General features: G+C 55.8%; 1 non-coding gene across 1 annotated transcript; it reads left to right on the top strand.

The window, feature by feature from the left end:
* Positions 1-1172: 1172 nt before the first annotated feature.
* LOC134413975 (small nucleolar RNA SNORA74) lies at positions 1173-1376 on the top strand. The gene has a single exon (XR_010026629.1). It is a non-coding gene; the product is annotated as a small nucleolar RNA SNORA74 (small nucleolar RNA).
* Positions 1377-9429: the final 8053 nt, after the last annotated feature.

Below are 9429 nucleotides of genomic sequence, written 5' to 3'. Positions count from 1 at the left end.
AGCGAGCGGGGCGGTGTCTGTGGAATCACCTCGGCAGCGTGGGCAGGCCTGCTCCTTTTCTGTCCCCGCCGCCGTGTGGAGATAAAGCGGTTCTGGGGGGCTGGGCTTCTTCAGCTCGCCGCCATGAGGGCCAAGAGCGGCTCTGGTGGGCCGGGCTCCCTCGCCATGAGGGCAGGGAGTGGCTCTGGCGGGCTGGGCTCCTTCAGCTCGCCGCCGTGAGGGCAAGGAGCAGCTCTGGTGGGCTGGGCTCGTTCAGCTCGCCGCTGTGAGGGCAAGGAGCAGCTCTGGTGGGCTGGGCTCGTTCAGCTCGCCGCCGTGAGGGCAAGGAGCAGCTCTGGTGGGCTGGGCTCGTTCAGCTCGCCGCCGTGAGGGCAAGGAGCAGCTCTGGCGGGCCGAGCTCCCTCGCCATGAGGGGCCACCGCCGCCATGAGGTGAGGGGGGGGGGTTACAGGGACGGGTGGCGGCAGCAGCGGGGCTGGAGACCGGGGCTCCGGGGCAGGAAGGCGCCACCTGAAATACTCACTGCCTCCTATTTAGCTGTTCGGCCGGGAGACTGGGGATGTTGCTCGGCTGTGCAGTTCAGCATTAATTCCTCAGCCTTTCACTTGGTGTGCTGGCTTTTGTCCTCTGCCACAAGCCAGGCCGCTGCTGTTGAGCTTTGTGAATACAGATGGAACTAATGGCTTATTTGTGATGTTTCTGCTGTCCTCTCTTTAGGCCTTCAGCCGATGACCGATGGCGGTGACCCGCCCGAAGGAGCAGCTCTGAGGTGCCCCGGCCCCGTCGCGTGTGGAACCCCGAGCTGAGCTGTGCTGAGCTGTGCTGGGACAGCCGGGGAGGTGCTCCGGGAGGGCACTGGAGCCTGCGAGAGCAGATGTGAAGGGATAACCTGCCCGCGGGATACAGCAAGAGCTCTGGAGCCACATGGGTGAGGTGTGACTGTGAGCCAGCCTGGGAAAATGGGCAAAAATGTTTTGCTGTCTAAAAGGCCTCTGCTGGCTCCTGTGCTAGCCTTAGGTCCTCAGGGTGGAAATGACGTGGTTTATCCAGAAATAAGTTTAGCTTATCTATTCCTCTTGCTGGATGAAGCCTTGATGAGAGTAGGCATCATCAGAAAAGTGCCTCCATGTTTTTTCTGCCCGGTAAACCCCCCAGTTTTGGGGTTTTTGTCTCCCAGCAGTAGTCAGCTGCCCGTGGCTGCTCAGTGCCTGTGCCAGTGTTATGCTGCTGGGAGAAAAAGGTGCTGCTGAGCTTTCCTGGCACCAGCAAGGCCGTCCTAGTGCTCAGTGGTGCCACGTTTTGGCAGCACTCTGCATGCCTGAGAGTGGAGTAACTCCTGCCCGTGGAGACAGGTGACTAGACTGTATGTGTTCATGCAGCAACAGGCAGCTTTATTGAGATCTAACTTCCTTATATAGATGAAAAGGCCCATGAAGGTAATCCTCATTGGCTGAGCCAGTTACTACTCAGCTAACCAGCCAATAGCAGCCTGAGTCTCCAATGGCCTGGGCCTGCTCTTACTGGTCGAATTACATAAGCAAGGTAATTATATAATAAATAACTTATGAAGTTGGAATTATTTATACTATGTGGCCTACAGGCCAGATGTAGAGCATCACAGAGGAATAGCTTATAAATATGGAACTTGTGTGTGTCATAAAACCTCTATAGCTCATAAATATGGAACTTGTGTGTGTCATAAAACTTCTGTTCGCATGATGTTTGGGGCACTTGAATGGAGGAAGGATCCTCCAAGTGATCAGTGCTGCAATAAAAATGAATTCTTTTTGATACTCAAACTGTGTTAGAAAGTTTCTTTTTGGGTGATTTCAGTGTCAGTTCCACAAGGCCCTGTAGTTTCACAGTGGCCCCTTGGTTCTAAAGTGTCACGATGGCCTCAGTCCCACAAGGCCCCACAATGTCCAAAGAGTCCCCTTAATTCCATGGGGCCCTGAAGAGCTACAATGGCCCCTTGGCTCCATGAGGCCCTGCAGTGCCACCCTGGGGCAGGAGGCCAGGAGGAACTTGTTCCCCACACGCTGCAGCTCCCTGGGCCAGCTGGCACCAACACCTTCTCCCAGGCCAGCACTGCCTGGCACAGCCAGGGCCGAGCCACACTGCAGCTCCCTGCAAACCACGGCGGGGGCTGCGAGGCCAAAACCCGAGTCACAGACAGTTTGTCACTCTTCCTGTCTGTATCTGACCAAGAAATGTCCCATTGTGGGGTCCCCTTTCCTGCAGTCACTGCAGCACTGGGACCATCCCTGGAGCTCTGAGCGAGAGAAATGGTCAACGTTGCACCTCTGCACTGACTCAGGGATGGTGGGAGATGCTCTCTGGGGTGGCTGGAACCATGGAAAAAGGACAGTTGGGAGCACAGAGGGAAACCCAGCTGAGCTGCTGGACTGGGTCAAGACATCTCTGTCTGGGGGAGAAGTTGGCTGTGAAACTCCCTCCTGTGGATGCTCACGTGCCCAAGAGTTGGGCACTGAAGAGCATCACAACAACAGACAGGAGGATGGGGCGGCCAGGATTAAAGTGCCTCAGGGGGGTCTGGACTGGCCACACAAGGGTGAACCCTGGACACCATCTCCAGGTTATCCCTGACTGTGAAATATGGGCTGAGATCAATCAGGGCCAGGCCAGGCAAAGCCCCTGTGGTGTGGGGGGGCAATGGTGGGAATATAAATCTAGGGTGACACGTGGTCTTGGTAGTAGGTGTAGTAAATTGGGAGCACCATTCCTAAACCACAACAGCCCTGTCAGAACCAGGCCTGTCCCTGCACTGTCCCCGCTCTGCTGCCCCACAGCTGCTGGATCAGGAAGGGCAGAGCCATGGGGGAGGAAAATGCACAGGGACTCCTCCTGGGAGCGACCTTCCATCCTGATACTCAGACCCCAAGGCAGAAATCCCCATCGTCAGCTGGGAGGTCACCATCAGAGTCTCTGCCATTGTCCCACTTGGTGAATCTTTCACACTGAGATTTTGGTCCTTCCTTTCAGTTTCTTTACTTTTGGGGCTTTTAATGATTCCTCCATAAACATGGCAATTCATGTCCCTAATATGGCATTTCTTTCCTTTTTATGGAAGTGTTGGGAATTAGGCCACATTAAAATGCTGGCAGGGTGTGCATAGGTATTTGCAGCCCTGTGGAGAAGCAGTTGGGATATAAGAACCAAAGAAATGTAAAATGGTTTGAGTTAGAAGAGACCGAAAAGAGTCTCTGGTAAAACTCCCATTACCCAGGAACACCTTCACTCGTTCAGGTTGTACAAAGTCCCTGACCTTAAACACATCCAGTGATGGGGTTTCAATTCTGAGGGCACCCTATGCCAGTGTCCTGCCACCATCATCAAAAAATATTTCATCCTTACAGAAAATCTAAATCTGCCCTCAGTCACTTAAAAGATACAGTGTATTATTCTGTATTATATTCCCCAATATAATCTTGGGCAAAAATGTACTCAGCCATTCCTGGACTTAAATCACATCTCCAGGGCTGAGCACCTTTGAGAAGGCCCAGAGATCTCCCAGGATGGGATTTGGAGGCCCCAAGAACATGATCACTGTATGGGAACTGGAAGTCCTGGGTTCGGTGGAGACTGAGGGCAGAACAAGAACAGCCTGTGAGGATGACAAAGGTGAATTCAAATATATTGGACCTCTTCTTCATAGTGGAAATGAACCTGAGATAGAAATAATGTCACCAAGTGCAGCTGTGAAGATCCAGAACGGAAACAAGGAGAGATTAATTTCCCTCCCAGGGCAGGGCTGTGGCACAACACATCTCCCAGAAGGAGCCTGGGTCAGCCCCAGGCTCTGTGTGGGAAGGCAGGGGCAGGCAGGAGGCAGAGCTGTCAGCAAAGGAAGGGCCCAGCCAGGTGGGGCAGCCGGGGAATGCCGACAGCCTGCAGGGACAGAGGCACAGGACAGGGACACCGTGGGACAGCCTGGGCTGCACAGGGCACAGGGATGGGCAGCAGCTGCAAGACAGCCCTGCCGGAGCCAACATGGGCAGCACTTTGGCCATGGCTGCTGGGCCTGGGCCTGAGGCCACGATGGGACAAGTGACCCTTGCAGGCCTGGGGCCTCATGGCCTCCTTGTCCCTGCTCAGCAGCCTGGCAGGGGCCGCCCCATGCTCCTGCCCTTGGCATTGCACATCCCCACATGCCAGTGCCCATCCTGGGAAGAGCCCTGAGCAAGGAGGGAGGGACAGGATCTGCCTGGCCAGGGGCTGGGGCTCAGGCCTGGGCTCTTTGCATTCCTCAAACACATCCAGCTTTGCTCAGCACCACAGACACCTTTGCCTTGTTTGTCCCCAGCTGTCATCACTGCCTCCAGTGTTCTGCTCTAACTGGAACCAGGGGAAAATTTCTCATTTGTGTCTCTCAGTGGTACCCATTAAAACTTGGAAAACTTTGGAGTTTCAATTCAATTTTGAGTTGTTGAGAAGTTTTTTGAACTCTCTCAGGGACTCAGTTTGATGTAAATAGCACCAAATCCCCAAGAGTCTCATTTAAGTCCTTGTGCTGTGTCTGTGCTGCTGAGCTTTAAAGGAACAGCTCTTCCCAGGACCAGCTCCTCTCCCAGCCCAGCAGGGCTGAGGGCTCTGCCTGCGGGCGCTGAGGGGACAGGAGCCAGGCAGAGACAGGCTGAAGGCAATCAGGACTGGGAAGACATTGAGCTGAGACTTCACTTGGGGAAACATCTTCACAGCCCTGTGCATGGTGAGTGTGTGGGTGCAGGGCAATGTCCCCTGTGCTCCTGGAGGGATCTCCTGAAGCCAGCACACCCCACAGCCTGGGGGATGTATCAAGAGGACTCTCCCAGTCTCTCTCTGGCACAGGAGCAGGAGGAGGAGGATGTGCTGCAGAGCGGGGCTGCCCTGGGCACCGTCAGAGGGACAGGGCAGGAAGGCTCCTGCTGCCAGGGACGGCTGCAGGGGGTGAAGCTGGGGCTGCAGCCAGGGCTGCTCAGGGCTGTCCTGCACAGCAGCTCATGCAGCCCTCAGGGCTCTTGGCCAGCCCAGGGCATGTGCCACCTGCCAGGAGGAGCTCTCAGCCTGCCTGGCAGCTCCCCATGGACGCTGCAGGGGAGAAACTGGAGGTGGAAGGAGCCACCCCCATCAGGGCAGATTCATCCTGCTGTGGAGGTGGTGCTGCATGGCCAGGGCTGCTCTCAGCTTTCTCCTAAAGGGAAGGGAAAGGGGCTGTCAGCTTTGGCTGTGTCACTGAGACTCCTGCACTGTCACCCTGGGCATCAGCAGATGTTCCTCAGATCTCCCTCAGAAAGTGCTTCCTCAGCCTCCTCTCCCTACAGACAGCAGCAGCAGCACCTTGGCTTGCAGCATCTCTGTTTGTCTGGCCTGCCCTTAAGGCCCTGCTGCCAGGGAGATGCCCCTGGGCAGTGCCCTGTGCTGGGAGGTGTCTGCAGGGCAGAGCTGGGACCCCAGGGCTGGGCTGGGCCCTGGCAGCACAGGCAGGGACAAGGCTTGGATAGAGAGAAACAGTTCCCAGTAGGCACAACTCCAGGCACCAGAGAGCCAGACCAGCCCTTGGTATCCTTTCCTGTTCATGTGCATAGGGAAAGAGAGAAAGGTTTGGAAAAAAAAAAATTCAACTGAAGAATTCAAAAAGTCTACTTCATTTTTCAAAAAATATTAAAGTGTGATCATGGTGAAATAGAGAGAGGTTAAATGAACAAAGGGCACCTGTGTGGTTCCAGCAGGTCTGACTGCCCTGTGGCACAGGGAGCCCTGTTTTCCCTCAGGTCTCCCCAGTATTCAGGCTGAGTGCAATGCTGAAAATAAAGCAGCAACTCAGAAGGAGCACAAGCCTGAAATCAAAAAGGAAATCTGTCCAAGCTTGTCAATGTCTTTTTCAACAGCGCACCATGCCCAGAGTGAAGGAATGTCCAACAGCAGCTCCATCAGGCACTTCCTCCTGCTGCCATTGGCAGACACGCGGCAGCTGCAGCTCCTGCACTTCTGCCTCTTGCTGGGCATCTCCCTGGCTGCCCTCCTGGGCAACGGCCTCATCATCAGCGCCGTAGCCTGCGGCCACCACCTGCACACGTCCATGTTCTTCTTCCTGCTCAACCTGGCCCTCAGCGACCTGGGCTCCATCTGCACCACTGTCCCCAAAGCCATGCACAATTCCCTCTGGGACACCAGGGACATCTCTTATGCAGGATGTGCTTCACAGGTGTTTTTCTTTTTGTTTTTCCTCTCAGCAGAGTATTTCCTCCTGACCATCATGTGCTACGACCGCTACGTGTCCATCTGCAAACCCCTGCACTACGGGACCCTCCTGGGCAGCAGAGCTTGTGCCCACATGGCAGCAGCTGCCTGGGCCAGTGGTTTTCTCTTTTCACTGCTGCACACAGCCAATACATTTTCATTGCCCCTGTGCCATGGCAATGCCCTGGGCCAGTTCTTCTGTGAAGTTCCCCAGATCCTCAAACTCTCCTGCTCCAAATCCTGCCACAGGGAACTTGGGCTTCTTACTGTCAGTGTCTGTTTAGCATTTGGCTGTTTTGTGTTCATTGTTTTCTCCTATGTGCAGATCTTCAGGGCCGTGCTGAGGATCCCCTCTGAGCAGGGATGGCACAAAGCCTTTTCCACCTGCCTCCCTCACCTGGCTGTGGTCTCCCTGTTTCTCAGCACTGCAGCATTTGCCCACCTGAAGCCCCCCTCCATCTCTTCCCCATCCCTGGATCTGTCAGTGTCAGTTCTGTACTCGGTGGTGTCTCCAGCCCTTAATCCCATCATCTACAGCCTGAGGAACCAGGAGCTCAAGGCTGCAGTGTGGAGACTGATGACTGGATGCTTTTCAGAAACATTAACTGCTGGCCAATTTCCAATTTCTTAAATAAAAAGACTTATAATTAAAATCACCTTTGATACTTGTTGTTGGTTTGGTTGTGGGTGTTTTTTCCTTTGTTTTTTTGTTTTCTTTTTTTTTTTTCTATTGTCCACAAAGGACTGTCATTCCTTGTGCCATTTCTCCTTTTGTTTCCCTCCACTTTAACCATGGCCCCAGACTGCATCAATGAGGAGCTGGTCTCTTGGTGGCTTTGAAGGAACTAAATGGTCTCCCAGCTGAGTTTTCTGCAGAGATGCCCTTCTGTTCTCTTCTCTGGAGCTGCAGCAGCAATGTCTGTGTGCAGAGCTGGGGGCAGATCAGTGCTGGCCCAGCAGCTGTGCCCAGCAGCAGCAGCACTTGGTGTTGCCAGTGCTGCTGCCGTGGCCCTGCCCCGCTGCCCTGGTGGCCCTGGTGTTGCTGCAGGGCCTGAGTGCTCTCAGGGCCGGGCACAGCCCTGGGGGTGGCAGTGCCAGGGCTGCAGCAGGGACAGCCCATGGGCACTGCTGGGGCAGCACTGACGCCTCAGGCCAGGCCCTGGGGGCTCCAGGCTCCTTGCCCAGGCTCTCTCAAGAACACAGCCAGGCCAATGCTCAGCACAGAAAACCCCTGTGAGCAGCCCCAGGCTGGCCGTGGGCAGGCTGGGGGCAAACAGCATGGCTGGGGCTCTGCAAGGGCCCTGGGGCAGAGGGGAAGGAGCAGCAGAGCAGGGGCTGATCCATCCCCAGTGTGCTGCACAGCCCAGGGCAGCGTCCCAGAGCGTCCTCATGGAGCTGCCAACAACATCCCCCCTCTGCAGCCCTGGCCTCTCCCCCAGCTCACACAGGTGCCCCATCCTTGCAGGCACAGACATGGCAGCACTGGCTCAGCAGCCCCTGTTTGCATTGCACACAGCAGGGGGAGCACCCCCATGCTGTTGCTGTGGGGACATGAACCTGAGGGAGCACAAATGCCATCAGCCCCTGGGGCCAGCAAGGGCTGGGGGACACCAGGGAAACCACTCAGCTTTGTCCTGCCCTCTGCAGTCAGCCAGAAAGTTTGTTCCCATCAGCGGGGAGTTTCCTGTGCCACTGCAGACGCTGTTGCTCAGAGCCAGGGCTGCCTGGCAGCCACCCCCAAACTGCCCTGAGCATTTCCTTTGCTTCCCCTTTGCTTTCTTTACTCTTCCCTTATACAAATTTCTTCCCATTGCCCACCCCTGTTCCCTCCCCTCCAAGGAGCCCATCCCTGTTTGCCCTTTCCTCTCTGGCCCCACTCCCCATTGCAGTTCCTGACTTGGCACCATGGGAACGTCCCTTGGGCAGCAGGATCATCCTACAAGTGCTGCAGGAATTGTCTGCAGGCTCCTGCAGTGCCTGGTGCTGCTCCCTTGCCAGAGGCACCCCAGGCCAGGGGGGCACATCTGGGCTGCTGTGTCTGGCTCTGGGGCTCCCTGTTCTGGGCAGTGAGGAGGAGCTGCAGGGGCTCTGCAGGACTGACAGGATGGGCTTTGGGGCTGCCAGGAAAAGCTGAGGCACCTGGGCTGCTGGAGCTCCTGAAGAGGAGGCCCAGGGCTCCTCCTGCAACTGCTCCAAGGGTGCTTACAGAGAATCCCAGAATCAGCAAGGCTGGAAAAGACCTTGGAGATCATCAAGTCCAACCTCTGCCCAGACACCGCCTTGTGTCCTTTCAGCCTCCCTTTGTCCAGGATAAACAACCCCAGCTCCCTCAGCCACTCCTCACAGGACTTGTGTTCCTGATCCCTCCCCAGCCTTGTTGCCCTTCTCTGGACACACTCCAGCCCCTCCATGTCCTTCCTAAATTGGTGGGCACAGAACTGGACACAGCACTCGATGTGCTGCCCAAGCAGTGCTGAGCACAGGGGAAGAATCCCTGCCCTGCTCCTGCTGGCCACACCATTCCTGATCCAGGCCAAGAGCCTGTGGCCTTCTTGGCCACCTGGACACACTGCTGGCTCATGTCCAGCCTGCTGTCCATCAGTCCCTGCAGGTCCCTTTCTGCCTGGCTGCTCTCCAGCCACTCTGTCCCCAGCCTGTAGTGCTGCAGGGCTTGTTGTGGCCAAAGTGGCAGGACCCAGCACTTGGACTTGTTAAACCTCACCTTATTGGGTTTGGCCCCTGCCTCTATCCTGTCCTGGAGCCCTGCTCCCAGCATGAGTCCAGTTGCTGCGCCTGTGTGCTTCCAGTTTTCTTGTCACTCCCAGGATTTTCCTGGTCACTTCCTCTCACTCCTGGCAGGATCCCTCCCCGTTCCCAGTATGAGCCCAGGCACTCACAGTCATTCCCAATTATGATGCAATTTATTCCCAACATGATCCCAGTTGCTCCTAGTTGCTCCCACTTTCATCCAGTGTATTCCCAGTTCTCCCAGTTGCCCCTAGTATAGTCCCAGTATCTCCCAGTATGATCCCAGTCTCTCCCAGCAGGGCCACAGTCAAACACACTTGCCCCCAGTTGCCCTCAGTGTTGTCCCAGTCACCACCTGCATGGTCTTAGGCGCTCCCAGTATATCCCAGTTGCCCCGAACATTCTCGTAGTCATTGCCAGACACTCCCAGTTACCTCAGCA

The sequence above is a fragment of the Melospiza melodia genome, unplaced genomic scaffold (assembly GCF_035770615.1).
Source record: "Melospiza melodia melodia isolate bMelMel2 unplaced genomic scaffold, bMelMel2.pri scaffold_62, whole genome shotgun sequence".
Lineage (NCBI taxonomy): Eukaryota > Metazoa > Chordata > Aves > Passeriformes > Passerellidae > Melospiza > Melospiza melodia.
Note: the sequence above shows the minus strand (reverse complement) of the source record. Positions and strands in the feature narration are given on the sequence as shown.